The sequence below is a fragment of the Prionailurus bengalensis genome, chromosome C1 (assembly GCF_016509475.1).
Source record: "Prionailurus bengalensis isolate Pbe53 chromosome C1, Fcat_Pben_1.1_paternal_pri, whole genome shotgun sequence".
In the NCBI taxonomy this organism is placed as follows: Eukaryota; Metazoa; Chordata; class Mammalia; order Carnivora; family Felidae; genus Prionailurus; species Prionailurus bengalensis.
Genome location: NC_057345.1, coordinates 82,078,503 through 82,101,005, shown reverse-complemented (window position 1 = coordinate 82,101,005; position 22,503 = coordinate 82,078,503). Strand labels below are relative to the sequence as shown.

The window sequence follows — 22,503 nt, the reverse complement described above, 5'->3', positions numbered from 1 at the left end:
TGGATACCGGTGCCCTGCTTGGGTGTGTTGCAAGGAACAAGGCCAAAGGCTGAGTGCCTCCAGCCACCCAACGTGTGACCTAATTGCTAATTGATGCACAACCTTGGATGGCCTGCTGCTTCTTAATGATGTTTGAGACAGTTTGGGGTCCTAAAACAACAAGCTTGTTTTGGAACAAAGCCAACAATTTATCTTCATTTATTGGTGTTTTCACCCTTTCAGGGGGAAAAAAAAAAGAAATACACATCGCAGGTTGGGAATAAGAAACCGTAAGGAAAAAAGGCCCATTGTGGTTAATAGGTAGAAAGTCTAATAGGTAGAGAGTAAGTCAATGTTAAAGAAGATATTTCTGGAGCATTAAGGTGTAAGGGGAAAATAGAAAAATGTGTAGCACATCATAGTCTAAAGAGGAGATCACAACAAGAAACGTTTAAAATTTATAGAATTTATTTCAGAATCCACTGCCTATGAGAAATGAATCCATTCTGTATTCATTATCTCATTCCCCACAGTTCACTTTTGGTCTTCATATTTTCAGAGACCTGTGGAATGAGTAGAAAACTTTTAGATGAATTAAAAAGATTGAGAAAGTTGGGCTATTTTTGAAATCATGGAAATGGAGATGGGTTGAAATTTTTTATTCATTATTTATTCATTTAACATGTTTAACCACCTTATATGCTCCAGATACACAGCTAGATGCTAGCTTATAAGGTGTAGAGAACACTATAATCCCTGACTTCATAGATTTATACATTAGCAGAAAAAAGTCATTAAGTGAAAAGAAAAAATAATAGCTGAATTTTATTAAGTTTCTTAGTACCTCCTAGGCCAGGTGAAGGTGTTGATTTAATCTAGAGGTCACAGGGGTTTCCTGAAAATTGGAGTTGACCTTGACATTGAGGAGGCCTTTCCTCTGGTTCTTGGGATACAACTAATTTATAGTTTCCCTTAAAATCATATAGATTAAGGGGCACCTGGGTGGCCGTCGGTTAAGCAGGTGGTTCTTGATCTTAGCTCAGGTCATGATCTCACAGTTTGTGAGTTCGAACCCCACATTAGGCTCTGTGCTGATGGTGTGGAGCCTGCTTGGGATTCAGTCTCTCCTTCTCTCTGCCTCTCCCTTGCTTGTGTTATCTCTCTTAAAATAAGTCAACTTAAAAAAAATCATATAGGTTAATACTTTTACTTTTAAAATCAAGAAGTAACATAAACTTTAATTAAATATGGCATAGTTTAAAAATCCACTTGATTTCTACATAATGACTGATTTAAGTGAGGAAAGGCATAGATTGTGGGGAAAAAAGGAAGACAGAAAAGAGCAGAAGAGAGATAGAAAGGGAAGGAAGAAAAACAGTGAGGGAAGAAATATAACCATGGTAATGGGAATACCTATCAACAGACATAAAAAGAAGAAAGTGCTTGGCAGATACAGATAGGAAAGAAGAAGAAATAGAAGTAAAGGAAGAGATATGGACATGGAAAAAGGCAGTGGGAAGTGCAAAATGTATTGTGGCTTGTGGGGCAGTTTCTAGGCTGACATGAACTAATCTGGTCAAATCTTCCTTGTTTTTACATTGTAATTTCTGGAAGTAGTTTCAGCCCCTCATTAACTCATTTCTAAATGCTAAAGGTCAGCCCTTAAACATACTCTTACCATATGATCCAGCAATCATGCTTTTTGATATTTACCTAAAGGAGCTAAAAACTTACATCCACAAAAAACCCTATGCATGAATGTTTATAGTTGGTTTATTGATAATTACCAAAACTTGAGGATGTCCTATTGATAATTACCAAAACCAGGATGCCCTTTAGTAGGTGAATGGATGAAGAAACTGCGGTACATCTAGACAATGGGATATTATTCATCACTAAGTAGAAATGATCTCTCAAGCCATGAAAAGCCATGGAGGAACCTTAAAATTCATGTTACTAATAAGTGAAAGAAGTCATTTTGAAAAGGCTACATACTGTCTGATTCCAATTAATTCTAGAAAAGGCCAAACTATGGTGACAAGAAGATCAGTGACTGCTGGAGATTAGGGGTAAGGGAAATATGAATGGGTGGGGCACAAATTTGTAGGCAGTGAAAATACTGTGTATTATATCATAATGATGGATACATGGCTTTATAAATTTTTCCAAACCCATAGAATGTACAACCTAAAGAGTGAGCCCTAATGTAAATTATGAACTCTGGATGATAATGAGATGTCAATATATGTTCATCAGTTGTAACAAATGTACTACTTTTGCTGGGATGTTGATAATGGGGGAGGCTATCCATGTGTGAGGAGGAGATGTATGGAAAATTTCTGTACTTTCTGCTGTTTTTCTGCTCTAAAAAATAAAATCTATTTTTATTTTTTAAAATTTATTTATGGGGAAGGGTTAGAGAGAGGGAGAGAGAATCCCAAGTAGGCTCCCCACTATTGAGCCCTGAGGTGGGGCTTGATGAACTGCAAGATCATGGCCTGAATTGAAATCAAGAATTGGATGCTTAACTGACTGTGCCTCCCAGGCATCCCTGGATCTATTTTTTAAAAAACTAACGACACACACACACACACACACACACGCACACACACACACACACACACATATGCATGCACACACCAGGGGTAGGCACACACCGAAGAGAGACCACGTCCAAGGAGAAGGTGGCCAACTGCAAACCAAGAAGAGAGGCTTCAGAAAAAACTAAAGGTGGTAACACCTTGATTTTGAACTTCTAGCCTCCAGAATGGTGAGAAAATAAATTTCTGCTGTTTAAGCCACTTAATCTGTGGCATGTTGTTGTGACAACCTTACCAGACTAACACAAGGGTTATATCACAACCTAGGGAGTTAACTTTAGAACATGCTGCTTCATACTAGGCATTGTTAACTGCCTACTATCAGGACTTATATCTGCTCTGGCTTTTCTTACCAGACTTCTTTCTTCTTAGTAAATTTTATGCTTGGGGTTCCATTACTAATTTTTAAAAATTTGCTTATAATTTTTACTTTTTATTTATTAAAATTTTAACTTAAATATAGAGCCTAGTTCATCTTTAAGCATTTTCCCCTCCCACTCCCCACTCCCTAGTTTCCTCAAGTACATGTGTTTGTTTTGTTTTGTTTTGGTAATTATACAGAAGTGTTACATGCCTGTAGAAAAGTGCAGAGATCACAAATGTATAGTTTGTAAATTTTCACAAAATTTCACTGAAATAACAAGCATTCAGATTCAGAAACGGAACATAATCAGGACCTGTTTCCTTGAATTTCCTTGAGACCTGTTTTAGTCACTTGTCTTTTTTCCTGAGAGTAACCATTTTCTCCTTTCTAATGCCACAGGTAGATTTGAACTTTTGCTTAAAGAGGTCTAGTTTTGAACTTTATGTAAGTGGAATTATACAGTATATACTTCTATGTGTAGTTTTTTAGGTCAACATTATGTTGGTGAGATTTGCATAATGCTACATTTGGCTACAGTTTGTTTGTTGTCACTGGAGTATAGAATTCCATTTTATGAATATGTAATAATTCATCCATTCTACTCTTGACAGTTTTTTGGGATTTTTTCAGTTTATGGCTATTATGAATGGTACTTCTATGAAAATTACACAAATTGCTAGGTCATTAAGTACACGCATTCTGTTTTAAATGATACTGCTAAACAGTTTTCCAAAAGATTTTACCACTCCTCAATTTATACCAGCATTGTGTGAGAGTTTTAGTTGATCCAAATTCTGCTAATAACTTGGTTCTGACAGCCTTTTTTATTTTAGCCATTCTGGTGTTGTATACTTGTTAATTGTGGTTTTAATTTTGCATTTTCCTGATAATCCAAGTTGAGCACATTTTGTTTGTCATTTCATTTTGAGACCTATCTGTTCAGTTTTTCCCAATTAAAAAAATTTTTTTTACATTTATTTATTTTTGAGAGACAGAGAAAGACAGAGTGTGAGCAGGGGAGGGGCAGAGAGAGAGGGAGACAGAATCAGAAGCAGGCTTCAGACTCTGAGCTGTCAGCACAGAGCCCAACGCGGCTCAAACCCACGAACCATGAGATCATCACCTGAGCCGAAGTCAGACACTTAACCAACTGAGTCACCCAGGTGCCCCAAGTATTTCCCAATTTTAAAAATCTGTTGTCTACCTTTATTTTATTGATTTGTTGGGAGATCTTTATATATTGTGAATAGGAATTCATGACATTGAAATAACTATTACTACTATTTTTGTTTTTTATTGTCCTTAATGTTGCCTTTTGACAATTTGAAGTTTTCAATCCTAATGTCCATTTCACCCATTTTTCTTCTTTTTTATCCTTTCTAAGAAAATTATTCTCACCCCAACTCATTAAGATATTCTACGTTTTCTTCTAAAAGGTATTATACATTTGTTCATTCATTCATTTAAATTTTACTTTTATCTTTCAATCTAGATTCTAATCATTCTGGAGTGTGTGTGTGTGTGTGTGTGTGTGTGTGTGTGTGTGTGTGGTATGAGGAAGGGGGTGAAAGATTTCTTTTTTGTCAAATGGATCTCCAATTGGCCCAGGACCATTTATTAAAAAAATAAATTCCTGACCCCTCTGTACTGCAGCATCATTGATTTTTCACTTTTATTATAGTTAAATGTAGATATTTTTCTGGATTTGTTATTTTATTCTTTATGTCTGTTTTTTTCTTTTTTTAGTGCCAATACGTCATAGTTTTAACATCTGATAGTGTAAGTTCTCCACCTTTGTTCCTTTTCTTCAAGATACCATGGCAATTTTAGACCTTTGTATATCCATATAAATATTAGAATTATCTTGTCACCTTCCACAAAACAACATGTTGGAATTTTAGTTGGATTTGCAGTGAATCTATTGATCAAATAAAGGATTGTTGTCTTTGAAACATTTAGCTCTTCAACTCACAAATATGATTTATCTTTCATTTATTTAGGTCTTCTTTACTCTTTTTCAATAGAATTTTATAGTTTTCTCTGTAGAGGTCTGGCACACCAGTTATTAGATTGATTCATTATTTCTGGCTTTTATGCTTTTAGAAATTATACTTTAAAAATTTTTTATCTTCTGATAGTTTGTTGTTAGTGTGTAGTTATATAAATTTTGCATTTTAGCCTGTGTATAGTGACCTGCCAAATTCACTTCTTATGGTTTGTAGATTCTTTTGGATCTTTTTTATACACAGTCATGTCCTCCCAGAACAATGAAATTTTATTTTCTTCTAAATCTAATACCTTTAATTTTATTTTCTTGCCTTATTTCACTGGTTAGGAACCCCCAGTGTGATATTGAAGAAATATGGTGATATTCAGCATCTCATTTTATGACTGTTTTCAGGGGAAAAGTTTTTAATGATTTATCATTTCAATATTCTGTATTTATTTTGTGGAAACTACTATTAGGTTAAGAGGGGACTATTCTATTTCTAATTTGTAACTTTTTAAACAATAAATAGCTATTCACTTCTATCATGCTTTTTCTATATGTATTGAGAAGTTCACATATTCTATCTTTTTATCCTCTTAAAAAGGTGAGTTCTGTTTATGGTTTTTTAAATGTTAAATCCACACTCCCATCCCTGGTTGGGATGAATGATCCTTTCTATATATTGCTGGATTCAATTAGTTAATAATTTGCTTAAGAATCTTTTGTAAGTATGTTATTAGAGAGACTGGCGTGCATTTTTCTTTCTTGCTAACATTATTGTGAGATTTTATTATCAGTGTAATCTTGTTTCATGAAATGATCTGCTAAGTATTTTGTTTTTCTGTTTCCTGGAAGAGTTTGTATAGACTATGTTGGCTTTTCTCCATTCCTTTTAAAATTTGACACCTGTTGCCCCTATCCCTGAGCACACACATGCACACATTGTCATTGTGGTGTGATTATGAACTTCAATGTTGATATGGTTGACACGGTACTTGTACTACCTCACTATCACCCAGGTTTGTTTCTCTAGCTTAGTATAAATCAATGAATGCAAATAAGTTTTGGCCATAAGAAAGATTTTGTGCAACATTACACACTAGACATATTCAAGCCATAGTGCTGCTTTCTTTGGATTCATTGGTATTTTAATCAATACCTATAATTCAGCACATTTTCTATCTCGTATTGATCTTGACTTTCTAATGTATGCTGATCTTTTTATGGCTGGATTGAAAGTTTCTTGAGAGCTGAAGCAATAATACATCTTCTGTTTAAAGTATAATATACATACAGTAGAAGTCCCCTATTTGTCTCCTCAGTGATTATTACAATTACAAATTTGGTCTTCATCTTTCACATTCATGTTTTTATGTGTTAATTATATTTGTGTATATAAAAAGGGAATGTAGAATCTTGGTTTTTATAGTTTCAAATGTATTAAAAATGGTATCATGCTATGCATATTATTCTATTAAGGCAATTTGATTTTTCCTTCCAATTGTATTAGTAAGTATAACCCCTATCTGACTGCATTGGACCACTTACTCTGCCACCACAATAGTCCAAACTATAATCATATTTCATTTGTAATATTTAAACAGTCTTGTAAATAAGTGGTCATCCTTCTGCTTTTGCTTCCTACCTCTATAGTTTTGGGGGTTTTTGTTATTATTTATTTTTGAGAGAGAGAGAGAAAGAGAGCGAGAGAGCACAAGTGAGCAGGGGAGGGCAGAGACAAAGGGAGAGAGAATCCCCAGAAAGCTCCGTATTGTCAGCACATGCTCAATTTCAGGGATGGCTCCATCTCAGGAATGTGAGATCATGACCTGGGCTGAAACCAAGAGCTGGACAATTAACCCACTGCACCCCTCAGGCAGTCCTGTTGTTGTTGTTGTTGTTTTAACTTAGAAGCTTTATGATGCTTTTATAAGTAGAATTAGATAATTTCCTAATCCTCCAAAGACTCCTTCCTCTTTTATTCACAATCTAGGAGCTCTTACTCTATGACCCCCTTGATTACTCTCTTTCTTACTGCCTAAGCCACATGGCCTCCTTGTTTCTTAAACCTCCGTATTCGGCCTTCCCACTTCCTGTTGTTTTTGCCTGTAACTTGTTTTCACCAGATGAACACATGGCTCACTTGCTCAAGTATTCCATGTGTTTCTTTCTCAGTGAAGCTGTCTTTGACCAGTCTATTTATGATTGTAACTCCCCTGGTCCCTCACCTACTCTGTCTAGCTAGCACTCCCTGTCTTGCTTTCCCATCCTTGCCATTATCTGACTGGATAGTTTTAGAATCACATGTATTTGTTGACATTTTGTTTGTTGATTGGGTGTTTCCTCCTCCAAGGGAATATTGAGTCTTGTAAGAGCAGAGGTTTTTGTTTTGTTGACACTATATCCCAAGCACCTAAAATGATGCCTGCAATATAATAACTTTTCAATAAATACTAATTGACAGGATATTCACAGAACGTATTCTGTAGCTTGCTTTATTTCTTCAACTTCACATTTTTGATGTACCTGAAGGTACACGTAAATCCATTCATTTTAACTGATGATGTGTATTATTACATTGTATGAATATACCAGAGTTCATTACTCTGTTTTCATTTTGATAGATATTTCATTTATTTGAAAACTATCCCTCTGTACATTTTTAAGTTAATGCTTTTTTGTTTGTTTGTTTTTGAATTCAAGGTAAGAATTACAAAGGATACATGTTTCAGCATATTGTATGTTGCATTTATGCTTTAAATATATTTTGGTCAAAACCTTGGAGCAGATTTGGCTAATCTGATTTATGGGAAATGTTTATCATTTAACTAAAAGGGCAAACCAGTCTTCATTGTCAAAACAAACACTTATCAGACTTACTTTCTGTCAGAAATATATGACTTTATTTTTCAATTCAAATATGAGTGCTTTATACTCATCTCTATGACAACCAATTCACTTTTGAATTCTAAGATAGATGGAAAGAAAGAAGGATAAAAAGATAAAGACATGGGCCTTTACCTGTTTTTGTCACTTGGATTAAATAAGGCCCTACTCCCTTCAGTATTTTTTAACCATTCTTACTTTTTGCAGTCCTTGGACTTTCCCTTTTGAGCTGTGCATTCTTGAAATATCTCTTCAGCACCGAGAGATTTTTTTAGACCTGGGGCAATCCACCATTGGATTGGATCTCAACTCAAAGATGAGATCTCTCTGTCTCTCAGAGAGATCTACCTGGATCTACCTATGCCTGCATATCATTGTATGAACATCATTGTATACCCCTAGCTGTGTTAATACACCATTAGGAAGAAAAATGCTCCAACTATATATACTTTGAGGTGAATACTTAGATTGAAAGGTAGGGTGCATCCTCAACTCTTATTAAATGTTTTTAATCAGATTTCCAGCATGTTTGATCTAATTTTAATTTTTACTCTATAATTAGAGCATGAGAATCACCATTGTTCCACCTCTCCTTCTACAATGTCAAACTTTAAAATTTTAAATCACATGGTATATCTGAAATTTTATCACATTGAAATTTAAATATGTATTTCCATCATGATTATGACATTGAGTTTCTCTGTAATAAGTATATGGCCATTAAGATTACCTATACTGTGAATTGACAGTTCATATTCTTTGCCAATTTTTCTTTTAGATTACATGCTTTTTATTTATTGATTTATTGAGTGTTTTATATGTCCTCAATGTTAATCTGCATATTTTGCACATATTGCAAAAACTTTCTCCCAAACTATGGCTCTCTTCTTTTTTCAAGAAAACCTTTAAATTAAAACAGTTTTAGATTTACAAAAAAGTTGCAAAGGTAGTACAGAAAATTCCTGTATACCCCGCACCCAGTTTCCCCTATTATTAATTAATACCTGACATTAGTGTGGTACACTTATCATAATTAATGAACCAATATCATATAGTATTATTAAGTAAAATCCATACTTTATTCAAATTTCCTTACCTAATGTCCTCCCCTACCCCCACCCCATTCCAGGATCCCATCCAGGATATCACATTAATTTAGTCATCATATCTCTTAAGGCTTCTCTTGGCTATGACAGTTTCTCAATTTTCCCTTGTTTTTGATGACCTTAATAATTTGAGGAATACTGATCAAGTATTCCTCAGTTAGAATTTGTATGATATTTTTCTCATGGTTATTCTGAGGTTGAGGGTTTTAGGGAGGAAAATCACAGATGAAAAGTGACATTCTAATCACATCAGATGAAGGGTACATACTATCAACATGACTTATTTACTGTTGATATTAACATCAGTCACCTGAGGTAGTGTTTGTCAGGTTTCTGCATTGTAAAGTAATTCATTTTTTCCCTTTTCTATATTTTACTCTTTGGAAGAAAGTCACTATAGGCAGTCCACACTTAAGTAGTGGGAAGCTCTATTCCACCCCCTTGGAGATGAAATGTTACATAAATTATTTGGAATTCTTTTGCATAAGAGATTTGTCTATTCTATCCCATTTATTCAATCATTTATTTATAGCAGTATGGAGTTATAGATATTTATTTTATACTTTAGATTATAATCCAATGATACTCTATTTATTTTGTTTCTCAAATTGTTCCAACTTTGACTATGATTATTTTTTTTTACTTTATCTGAAGATTTTTTTCTAAACATTTGAAGAAAAATGTTAATATTTTCCTTTATGGCTCATATTACTTTGTGTCATGTTTAAGAAATTCTACTCAGTCTTACCTTCTTTTAAAAATGTAATGTTTTGCAAAGTCAAATACAAATTAGGAAATCACTAATTTCAGCTTGAACTTTTGTGTACAATGTGAGGCAGGGATCCAATTTCTATTTTTTTTTTCATAATTGACCAATTTTCCCTATATCATTTAACAGACTCCTTTTTTTACTTATTTGTAATGTCACCACAGATATATATTAAGTTTTGTATGTACATGGGTCTTTTTCTGAGCTTTTTTTCCTTTTCAGTTTGTCTATTGGTCTATCATTGCATCAATATTATATTCTTAATTATTATGGAAGTGTAATAAATTTGTTTACAATGAACAACTACCCATACTTCGTTCTTCTTTAGAATTGTCTTAGCAATTCTTGGTCTTTTTCTTACATATATACATTTTAGCATTAGTTTGTCACATTCCTCAAGATATTTTTTTAAGAAATTGATTTAAAAATTACTCATTTTTTAAAAATTTTTTTTCAACGTTTTTTATTTATTTTTGGGACAGAGAGAGACAGAGCATGAACAGGGGAGGGGCAGAGAGAGAAGGAGACACAGAATCGGAAGCAGGCTCCAGGCTCTGAGCCATCAGCCCAGAGCCCGACGCGGGGCTAGAACTCACAGACTGCAAGATCGTGACCTGGCTGAAGTCGGACGCTTAACCGACTGCGCCACCCAGGCGCCCCTAAAAATTACTTATTTTTTTAAATGAAATCCTTTATTTCTATTAAATATTCTCATTTATCATGACTATATAGGAATGATTTTGAATTTTGTATGACCTTATATGCAGGAATCTTGACACTACATATTAGTCTGTTGATTAATTTATCCAGAATTGTCTGTGTATGCAACCGTAATATTTATAAATAATGGCAATTTTGTCTCTTCCATTTTAATGTATGTATAGTATTTGTTTTTCTTATATTGTTGCATTAATTAGGATTTCCAGTACAATATTCACCTGTGGTATTTAATTTTCAAACGCTTGGGGATTTTAAAGATAACTTTCCATTATTCATTTCTAAATTAATTCTATCATGACAAGAGAACATAATCTGTGTTTTACTCCTTTAATAATTAAGACTACTTTATAACCCAGCATATATTCTATCTTTGGGAATATTCCATGTGTACTTGAAAAGAATCTGTACTTACCAGCTGCTGGTATAGTGTTCTGTGAATGTTAGGTAAGTTGGTTGATAATGTTTTAAAATAATGTATATGTTTCTATTGATTTTCTGTTTGTCTTACTAATTATGAGTCAGAATGTTGAAATGTTCAATTGCAATTGTGGATATATTTATTTCTTCCTTAGGTTGTGTCAGGCTTTCTTACAGGTATTTGAAGCTTTGTTTCTGAATATATACACAGGATTGTTATGTCTTTCTTATCATTATGAAATGTCTCTATCTCTGATAACATTTCTTATTCTAAAGCCCACATTGATATTAATGTAGCCACGCTAGCTCTCTTATGGTGAGTGTTTGCATGGTAAATCTCTTTGCATCTATATTTATATCTATATCTGCCTATGTCTATACTTAAAGTCAGGTTCTAATATTATTATTGATGAGTGGGTCTTGCTTCTTTGTATGTCTAATAATCTCTTCCTTTTTTAAAAAAATTTTTTTTTTTTCAACGTTTATTTATTTTTGGGACAGAGAGAGACAGAGCATGAACGGGGGAGGGGCAGAGAGAGAAGAGACACAGAATCGGAAACAGGCTCCAGGCTCCGAGCCATCAGCCCAGAGCCTGACGCGGGGCTCGAACTCACGGACCGCAAGATCGTGACCTGGCTGAAGTCGGACGCCCAACCGACTGCGCCACCCAGGCGCCCCAATAATCTCTTCCTTTTAATTACAATGTTTTTTCCTTTTACATTTAGTGGGAGTATGATTGGTGTGGCTAGGTTTAAATATGCAAACTTATTTTTTTCTATTTGTTCTACTTATATTTTTCTTCTTCTGTTTTCTTTTTATCTTTTTCTGCCTTTTGTTTTTGTTTAACTATTTTTATGAATCTCTTTTATTTTCACTGTTGGGTTATCACCTATACCTCTATGTTTTATACTTTTAGTAGTTGCTAAGATTTAAAAGTTTTATGTTTAGTTAGTTACAGTCTACCTTCAAATATGATACTTCATTATAAGGAATGTAGAAACCTTATAATAGTTTATTATCATTTCCCTCCCATATCCTTTATGCCTGTTGTTACCATATTTTTTCTACATATGTTAAGTATTCCACAAAACATTATAATTTCTGATTTAATTAGTTAGTTATGCTCTGAATAAAATTTTTTAAAATGTTTTTTAAAGTTTATTTTAAAGGAGACAGAATGAGTGGGGGAGGGACAGAGAGAGAGGGAGAGAGAGAGAATACCAAGCAGGCTCAGTGCTGGCATTGAGGAGCTTGATGTGGGACTCAAACCCACGAACTATGAGGTCATGACCTCAGCTGAAACCAAGAGTCAGATGCTTAACAGACTGAGAGAACTCTCAGGGTACCTTATTAATCTTCATTTTTCAAATATTATATTCACAGTTACTTATTTTTTTTTCTTTTTTTAATGTTTATTATTTATTTTGAGAGAGAGAGAGAGCTAACACATGAGCTCCACACATGTGGAGAGAGATGAAGAGAATCCCAAGCAGGCTCCATGCTCAGTGTGGAGTGCAGCATGGGGCTCCATCTCATGACTGTGAGATCATGACCTGAACCAATATCAAGAGTCAGACATTTAATCCACTGAGCCACCCAGGCACCCCTGATTATTTTTTCTTTAGCAGTTTAAAGATTACATTCCATTGTCTACTCCTGGATCACTGATATTCTGATAAGAAATCTGTTGCCATTTTTTTCCCTCTCTGTATATAATGTATCTTTTTTATTAGCCTTTTAAAGAGTTTCTCCTTATCAGTAGTTTTGAGGAATTTGATTATGTGTGCCTCAGTGTATTTTTGTTTTTGTTCATTCTTCTTAGACCTTAAATGTTTCTTGGATCTATAAGTTGATCTTGTCATTAAAGTTGAAAAAAAAAATTAGTCACCACTCCTTCAAGTATTTTTTCTGTCCTCATATTTTCCTTTTCTTTGGCAACTTCAATTATACATATGTTTGAGTACTTGATATTGTCTCATTGGTTACTGAGGTTCTGTGTTTGTTGTTATTCTTGTTGAGAGTTTTTTTCCAGTTTGAGTTTCATTTGAAGAGTTTCTAATGCTATTTTGTGATTCACTGATTTTTTTTCTCTGCATTATCTATTGTGCTATTAACACTATTTAGTGAGATTTTAATCTCGGTTATTTATTTATACTCCATCTGTAGTAGCTCCAATTTGGGTCTTTGCAAATCCCCTGTTCACCATTTTATGTTGATGTTTTTCTTTAATTCTTTGGGCATACTCACCAACATCTTTTTGGCTACTTCCATTATTTCTGTCATTTCTGATTATGCTTTTATCAATTGATGTCTTTCCTGATTATAAGTCAGTTTTTCCTGTTACTTCTTATAGTAATGAAACATTGTGAATCTCACATTTGTAAGCACTGGATCTGAGTCTTTTTTTTAAGGATTTTTGGTAGGTAGAGAGTAGGATTTATTCTAGGCCAAATTTAGTCCTGCTAATAAGTTGTCAGCCTTCTGAGTTCTTTAATGAATGTCCCATATAGTCAGTGAAATCTCCCCAACCTGGTTTGTTGAGATTTGAATGATTTCCTGCTTTATCATTTGTTTTGTAGGTATGCTATAATTGTTCTTTTTCTAAAAGTTGCTTTTTGCTTGGCTTCATAGAGTTTCTAATAGGTGTGTGTAGATTAGTATCTATTAACATACTCAAGGGGACTCTGTGCAGATTTCTGAAGCACTTTCTATGTATCTCCTTCCTTTTCTATACTCTCCCTTGAAAATTCTAGTGTTCTTGGCCTTACCAAAAGCTGATTCCTGTCCTTATTTTGGTAAGACTTCTGTTGTTTTCCCTGCACCATAGCCTGGAGAATGCCTCCAAGTAGAAACTTGGGGTCATTATAAAGCATTAAGTTTCTAAAAACTGTTGTTTTATATATATATACATATATAAATATATATGTATATATATATATATTGTTTTGTTTTGTTTTGTTTTGTTTTTCAGTTTTCTAGTTGTTTATAACGAGAGTAAGTCTGTACCTACCTCCTCTTTCATGGTCAGAAGTGGAAGACCACCTTGTATAGTTTTAAATTAATTTTTGTTGTTTTTATTAATATTGCTCTCATTACCATTTAGATACAGTTTTCTCATCGCAGTCATAGTTTGGATTTGATAATTGTTAATAAAAGAGGTTAGTTTTTTTTTTTTTTTTTTTTTTTTTTTTTTTTTAAATTTTTTTTTTCAACGTTTATTTATTTTTGGGACAGAGAGAGACAGAGCATGAACGGGGGAGGGTCAGAGAGAGAGAGGGAGACACAGAATCGGAAGCAGGCTCCAGGCTCTGAGCCATCAGCCCAGAGCCCGACGCGGGGCTCGAACTCACGGACCGCAAGATCGTGACCTGGCTGAAGTCGGACACTTAACCGACTGCGCCACCCAGGCGCCCCTAAAAGAGGTTAGTTTTAAGGAAGAAGGCAGAAAGGAAAAGGATCAAACCATCTTAATCCCATTTCATTGAGAGAGTCAACACTCCGAGAACCATCATCAGCAGACTTCAGCCTAGGTCTCTTTGGATTTGGGTTATATGGCTTTTCACAACTGCAAAAGAGGCAGGTAGAGGGAGGGCAATAGGATTGTTATGAGTGGCATAGATTATGATCCATTCACACTGCCACCACACACCAGATTGGGGTTCCATTAAGTTAATGAAAGGGAAAACAAATATTGGATAGGCAGGAAGCTAAGTTTGTCTTATCAGTGAATTCTTTTTCTTTAACTGCTTTATTGAGGTTTAATTGACACACAGACTATATGCCATATTTAAGGTGTGTGATTTAATAAGCTTTGACATATGCTTAACTAATGAAACCATTACCACAATCAAAACAGCAAACATGTCCATCATTTCAAAAGTTTTCTTGTGCAACTTTTCATTCCTTTATCCTGCCTCTTGACTATCCCCAGGAAACCAATGATGTACATTCTATCAACGTAGATCAGCTTATGTTTTCTTGAATTTACACAGGTGGGTACAATTTACACAGCATGTACTCTTACCTGGTTTCTTTTGCTCAGCATAATTTGGAGGTTCACCCAGGTTTTTGTGTGTATCAATAATTTATTTCTTTTTGCTGATAATTATGTTTTGTTATATAGATATACCATACATCTACCATTCACTAATTGATGGACATTTGCATTTTTGGCTATTACAAGTAAAGCTGCTATGAACATTTTTGTGCAAAAACAAAAAAAAAGAAGTAAGTTTTAGCTAAAAATCTGAATGTGTTTTTGTCAGGGTTTTTTTTTTTTTTCCTATTGTGGGATTGTGAGTAAACTTTCCAAGGCTCTTGTCTAGGGAGGCTTAATAATGTCTCTTTGGGGTACATATTAGCTATTTTCCAAGCTTCCCTTTTAATTGAATGTCTACTATAGTTTTTACTAATTGAATCATCACATAGTTTTTACTCTAATTCTAACTTCCAGAATGAGAAAATTGAGAATTAAGTGAGAGATGATATTTTACATCTGTCCTTTATTATATTCTGCCAAAGATCTACACACAAATGTAGCTTTAGTTTTGTAGTTGGTATTAGAATTTAGGCACCAAATAGTGCCTCAGTGTCTGCGGAGATGCTCCCTGTCTATCCCTCCAAATGTTTAAGTTTTCTTTTGCCTTGTAGAATGTTGAATAAAAAAAATTCTGGAGTTTCAGTTTTTCCCCAGTAGAAACCGTAGTTTAGTTTAACTATTTCAAATAAACATCCCAAGAGACTAAAAACTATTTTAAATAGATGACAATACCTTGTGGCATCACCTCATGCTAGTACAATATAAATGAATACTATCTTTCGTAGACAAAAATCTATTTTAAAATTCTATCTGAAAAGAGCTGAGGGAGAATTGTAAACATAAGATCATTCTGTTATTTTCCTAACCATTTAAAAAGTATTCTGTTTTAGATCTACTTTATTTAGGCTCTGAAATAATTTTAAAGAGTGTACATAGTTTTGTTTTCAAAGGTCATGAGCAAGTATAAATATACCTACGTTGAGACAAGAGAAAGCTTTCAATCATGCGTAGCTGTGATATCTCTCATGCCACACCATCTTTCTCTAAGGTGGGAAACTAAAGTGTACCTAAAAAATTTCAAGTAGCTGCACATTTCCTGGAAAAGAAGGAAATAGGAAATATCTAAGTTAGATTGTGTTCACACATGAATAGGTGAAACCTTATTTGTGTTGGAAGATGGGAATGAATGCTTTCGGATGTTTTCTGGACTTGATAGCATAAGTCAGTTTTCATTTTGAGAGCTTATATTCATTTGACTTCATCTCTTAGATCCCTTTAGTACAAAAGCCATGGTCCAGCATGATCTCAGTAAAAGCATAATAATAATGATAATGATAATAACAATAAGTTGAAACAAAAACTCCACACACAAAAATAGTAATAAAAACCGACAAAACAAACAAAAACTAACAGAAAATACATGGAGAAGCAAGCAGGTCAGACATCTGGAATAATTTTCCAAATTAAATTACAGATTTCTTTTGACCCCCATAATATATTTTTAGTTTTATAATGTGGATTACTAATGAGTTTTTGGCTTGGTCTGTGATTTTGGATGATGGTGACAGTAAGAGGAGTGCTCAGAAGCAGTATAGGTTTATTTATGTGAATATATAAAAGTGTATTGTGATGGAGAATCCTTAATTTAGAGTAGCATAAAGAATTTGAAGATTACTTCAAAGGGCATTCAAAAACCATGTATTTGAAATCCATGATAAGAAAGTATGTACTTTCTGAAGGGGCAAAGTTTTCAGGTAAAGTTTTTACTACTCAGATTTTCACTGAGAGGTATTTAGAAGTTTGATGGCAGAAAATGTGCAAACTAGAGATATGTTCGTTCACTTGGTCCTCTACATTTGGACTAAAGGTAGTATGAGCTGCTTTCATATTTGGTTGAAATGTCTTGAGAAAGCAAACATTTTTGAGAGAGCTGCTTATCTGCTGCTTATTTTAACAAGCCTGACCCTCCTGTGATAGTTCGGCTTTTAATTTCTTCTGAAGGGTACTTCATTCCCATACTTTTACCAGTCCTTATGAATCCTCCCAGTCTCAGGACACTAGATGGATCAAAAAACCAACTCTGCGTGAGACTCCTCTCATTATATAATAAAATGATGGTCACTGTGATTATACTATACTTGTAGGAGGATTAGGAAGACTTAGTTGTTTGTATTATGGTGTACCTTAGAGTTCTAAAATTGGAACACAGAGTCAGCCTAAAGCCAAGATCAACTATTTTTAAAGCTATGAATTATTTTACTGAATAAAGGTAATACATAATCATTGTGATGAGGGAGTGTGGATGGGGCAAGCTGAGAGCAAAATACAGGGTGATATGCCCGCCCCCCCCCCCAGGTGGAATATGTATAATATATCTCGGACATTCCTGGCTACCCAAAAACAAAGGAAAATGGTTTAAGTCCTCCCCATGGTAATGTGGGAAACTAAGGCAAATAAAACTAAATTCCCTTACCACCTGCAGCCCATTGACAAGTCCTTGATATGAGCACAGTGACCTCTCTCTAGGAGCTCAGCTGCCTAGATGATGACACTTTGCTAGGGGCAAAAGAGAATCTTAGCTTAACATTATCCTGACCCCTCAGGAACCTGTAAGTCTACTTTAATATATAAAAACTCCTTTGGAAACTTTTTTTATCTCACCCCCCCCCCCCAAGATATATGCTGGTAATCATACTCCAAGTTTATGGCCCCCTGATATACATTGGGAGGGTCTTATGACTGAGGTTTTACTGAACACTAATAAATGTTGTTTTGCTAGCAACACCTAGCCCCTCAAGATTCTGGAATCTTGCTTCCAAAATTCCTTCGAGACTTATTCTATCCCTGACCCCCTCCTAACCTGAGAGTATATAATGAGTTACCCTTCAAGACCCCAGTGCAGCTCTTCCTGCCCATGGGTCCTGTCCCACGTGCTTTAATAAAATCACTTTTTTGCACCAAAGATAACTTCAAGAGTTCTTTCTTGGCCGTTGGCTCCAGAACACCCACCATCACCCCAAAACTTCATCAATTGAAGAAGATGAAGAAAATATGGAAATCCAGTGTTAACTCTTTCTGTCCCATCTAACCTATCTTTTTCCAAGTAAGACATGATGGTGTGCAGGCTATCCAGTTATCCTTTCTTATTGAGTCTTTTAGATTTTATGGAATCTCTGAAATGACTGTTGGGTATCAGATGTGACAGACTTTAGATCGGGTGAATCTGGAACTTCGTCAGTAGTCTCCAATAAAAACGAGACCTTTCCCTGCAAACAGTTCCTTGAACCTTAAATGCAACTTGAGAGGGAAACAAACAAACAAACAAAAAGTTATCCAGAGTAGATGAAAATAGACAAACCCTAGGGTATACATTTTTGTAAGATTCCATGATTAAAATTTTCTAAGGTATATTGGACTTTGTTTTGTTTTGTTATTACCATTTGACATTGGAATATGTAGTCAATTTTGGATAGCAATTTCAATTCATTGGCAAAGAGAAAATATTTGGAGGACAATTCCATATTTCTAATACCATAACTTTTAATGCGTTTTCAATGATACTATATGGAACTTTAATCTGATGCTTAAGGTATTGCATTTTATGTCCTTTTAAGTTATTATAAACAAGAAAAAGGAAAATTGTCCTAAGCAAAAAAACCAAAAACCAAAAACCAAAAAACTACATGATAAGATATGCAGAGCATGCACTGTGCTTCTGTTCTAGAAGCAATTTGGAATTCCCTTTGTTGAAAAACTATTCATTTAGTTTCTTAGTTTGTTTGTTAAAGGACAGCTAAGTATGAATTATAAAAAGAAACATTCCATACCGCTTGCAAGTTTTACCCATTTTGAGTGTGGTTACAAAAACTGAGAGGATGCCAAAGAGAAGAAAAAGTTCCAACACTTTCCAGTTAACGTGTAATTTGACTTCAATGTCAATTTTTGATATGAAGGAAATTAACATTGATTACCAAATTCCCAACGATTAAGAACAGTGTGAGAAAAAGACATTCCATTCCTAAATATTTGGGATGAATGTCCTCAACAGAGTCTTCCTTTAGTAGCTGTCAATTTATACAGACCATTTCTATGGCCCAGTTCACATGTCAGTTCCAGTAAGGGAGGTAGTAATGCTTTATAAAAAGTAACTGGGGTGTTTCGCTGCATTGGGAAGCCACTTTTAAACTGGCATCAGCAAAACCTCACCAAACCTTGTTGCTGGGAGATCTTTCCTAAATGACTGTATTTCCCAATTGAGATTGGTTGTGATGATAGATGGTGGTGATGATGTGGTCAAAGATGAGACTAGGAACCCATGGTCTGGTCTTACAAGGGGGTAACAACAGAGTGTGTTCCATTTGATTCTGCCCCATGCAGTAAAAATGCAAGTTCATCAGGCAGAGCCCCAGAAGGTAGGCTGGCAGGTCATATTGTTGTGGTTCCTTTCTGTATTTGTATTTGTTACGGACTATAAACCATGATGATGTAATAAAGGTCTGGGGCCATGAATTCCTATTGGCTGTGCAGTGCTGTTTCATGGAGGGGCAAGTCCAACTGTAATGAATTCAGACGACATAATGATTTCAGTTTCACTGCATTGCTCAGCTCTCTGGGAACCTACAAACGATAAGTGGTTGGGCACCTATCATAAATCCAGACATACATACAACATGAAAATAGCTGGTGAAGCTTGAAATCAATGCAGAATATTAGACCAATAAAATGTTGATCATACTATTTAGTAAAGATACTAACTAGAAAAAGTTGGTAAAATATTTTTCTAGAAAAGATAAAACTTATCAGATCTCTCTCTTTGTGTTTATTTGTATATTCATGAATATAAAATGCCATTGGTTCCTCATCTTTAATACATAGGGGATTTATATAGCATACTGCCTCAATAAAATTTCGTTCATCTGTACGTGGATCAGATATGCATACTTAATTACTCTGAAAGTAGCATACTTGTACAGATGGTGGTATTAGAGGGTATTACTTCAATTTAAATTACTTTCATTGGAAAAAAAAAGTGTTCCTTGGCTATGATTTCTAAGTAAAAATTTAACTTTTATAACATATGGAATATGCCTGCTTATAGTAATTATACATGAATAATCCTACACATGCAAAATAAACACATTGTAAAAATATGAAACAACTGATAACAAGATAATTCAGGACTCTTTCAGGGACAAAGTTTAGGGTGTTGTAAACTGTAAACGTGCAATCAAAGTATATAAATGAGGTTTGAAAGAAGCACGGGGATCTAATTTGTAGCCAAAAGCAGTCTCCTCCGCAGACCACTGCAGCCTAACTCCTATGTTCGTTAAAACCCCTCTGGAGCCTTCTCCTTGTGTGAAACTAGAAGGAAATTAGGAGATAATATGTGAGCCATATCCCCAGGAAGACCTTAGAGAATCACAAGAACCAGTGTATCCCCTAGCAGGAACTTCAGTCGTTTTGTACCCCATTCTCTAGGAAAAGAAAGGCTACCTTCCCATGACTTCTTGGTGCCTCCTGAAATGCAACATTCATCCTGTTGAAACAAGCACACAAACAAAAATCATCACTTTCAAAGGCAAGCTAGTCACAATGCAAGACAGATGGCTTATAGCATAGTATTGATTATCAAACAGTAGCTCGGTATTAAAAATTGGGAAAATATAAATGCTTTTTCAGAAGGTATTGTTTTCTATTATGAGATTATAAAAATGTGCCTATATGTTTGTCCATTCTTCGCTGCAAGTATTTCTTTATTAAAGTATTGTATCTCAGAGGCAGCACAGGTACCATCCACTCCTGTGGTTGCTATGGTAAGTAGTCATGTTGTATTGAAACGTAAATGGCCACCACCCACATGAATGGTTTCCAAGTGACCTTAGCATCCTCTGCCTCCCCCACCTTTATTTTTTGTAAGCCATCCTGATTTTTTTTATATAAACATGACTTTTCTCCTGATTTAGAGTATGACAAAGCCTTTTGCTGCTTTTTCTCAAATATGCTTTTTAAAATGACTCCATGATAGTCTATGAAGAACAAAAATGAGTCCAGTTTGGTAAACAGAAGTTAGGGGAGACAAACTCAAGTGTATGTCCCATTGCAAACTTAAAAAAAATTATTAGAACTTTATATTTAATGTAATTATAGTTTATAATGTTTGTTCATATGTGTGATTTTAATTAATAATCCTTGCTTTATTAGTCCAGTCATATCAATCTTAAAAATTTTTGTGATTACACATCCACATATACATAAAATAAGTATATAACATAATACTTTGGGGATTATATTGTAAGATTCATTTTAAATACTGAAATGAGAAGACAGACAGAAAAACATCTTGGTGGTGTGTGAATGCTTGGGGATTCCATTATAAAATATCTCTACAGTGTGAAGCCATATCCTTGAAATAAATTTTCAGACATACCATACTGTGTACCTATAACTTTGCTAGACACACAGACACACACAGACACACACACACACAGACACACACACACACACACACACACGGAAGTAAATATTTGTCATATGTTGATAATATGACTGATTGCCAGCTCAGAGACCTTGAAACAAAGTGGAATTTTAGTGAGGTATCACTTCACTTCAGGTCATGACTGGTGTGGATATTACTATCCCCTCCCCCACCCCACAAAAGAAAAGCTTTACCTGAAAGGCTTTATCAAAAATGTTTAGTTTAGGGTTGCCTGGATGGCTCAGTTAGTAGAGCATGTGACTGTTGATCTCAAGATCGTGAGTTTGAGCCCCATTTTGGATTTGCAGATTACTTAAGCAAAATGCTTGGTTTATGAAGACAAAAATTTCTGAAGACAGTGAGGGTGGGAAAAATCTTGGAATGAAAAGCCTCTAATTAGTCAAACAGCATCCAGTTTTCTTTAATGAATTTGGCTAACAGTTTTTGACCTGAGACATTTTTCTATCTTTCCCTTTATCTGCCTCAAATTTGGCCTGAAAATGACTAGGCAAGATCTCTCACTTCAATCACATACCTCGAACTTGGTGCACAAGTCATTTGGGGTTAGCTAAATTGTTATTTTCTCACCGAGACTGAAAAACTACTACCATTTCATAAAGAAGAAAAACACAGGGCAAGGTGAAAAGAAGAGATAATGGAGAGCAGTGGGATGAGAAGAGTGTTTGTTAATTATGCTGTAGACTCTCTGATGGGTCCTTTTCCTACCCTGCACTGTGCAGAATTAACTAGCACACAGTGACTGCCACAGATGACTCAGCGGTGGCACACCAGTGACACAGCTGTGCCTCTGAGACATACAGGAGGGGACTTTTCTATTTTTTAAGAAGAAAGGTAAAAGAAGAAGAAAAAAGTTTGACCAACTACAAGATTTTTCCTCATTTCTGTTTATTACATATTCTCAGTTGTAAGGGGAATTCTTCCCCCCCCCCATATAATTCTTTTTATTGATTTTTATATTAAAGCAATTGAAAGCAGTGCTGTATCATTTTCTGGTATAATAGAGCCATAGAAGCATGACAGCAGACACCTCACTGGGGAAAATAACATGTAAACGCTATACAAATTAGCCTCTTCTGATACAGTTAATAAAAGAAAATAAACACTTGCAGATGGAGTAAGAATTAAATAATACATTAA

At 34.8% G+C, this 22,503-nt stretch overlaps 1 long non-coding RNA gene across 1 annotated transcript; it reads right to left on the bottom strand.

Annotated features, from left to right (window-relative positions):
• Positions 1 to 425: 425 nt before the first annotated feature.
• On the bottom strand, positions 426 to 15,962 carry LOC122479615. The gene is made up of 2 exons (XR_006296380.1): positions 15,848 to 15,962; positions 426 to 542 (listed from the first exon to the last, which is right to left on the bottom strand). It is a non-coding gene; the product is annotated as an uncharacterized LOC122479615 (long non-coding RNA).
• Positions 15,963 to 22,503: the final 6,541 nt, after the last annotated feature.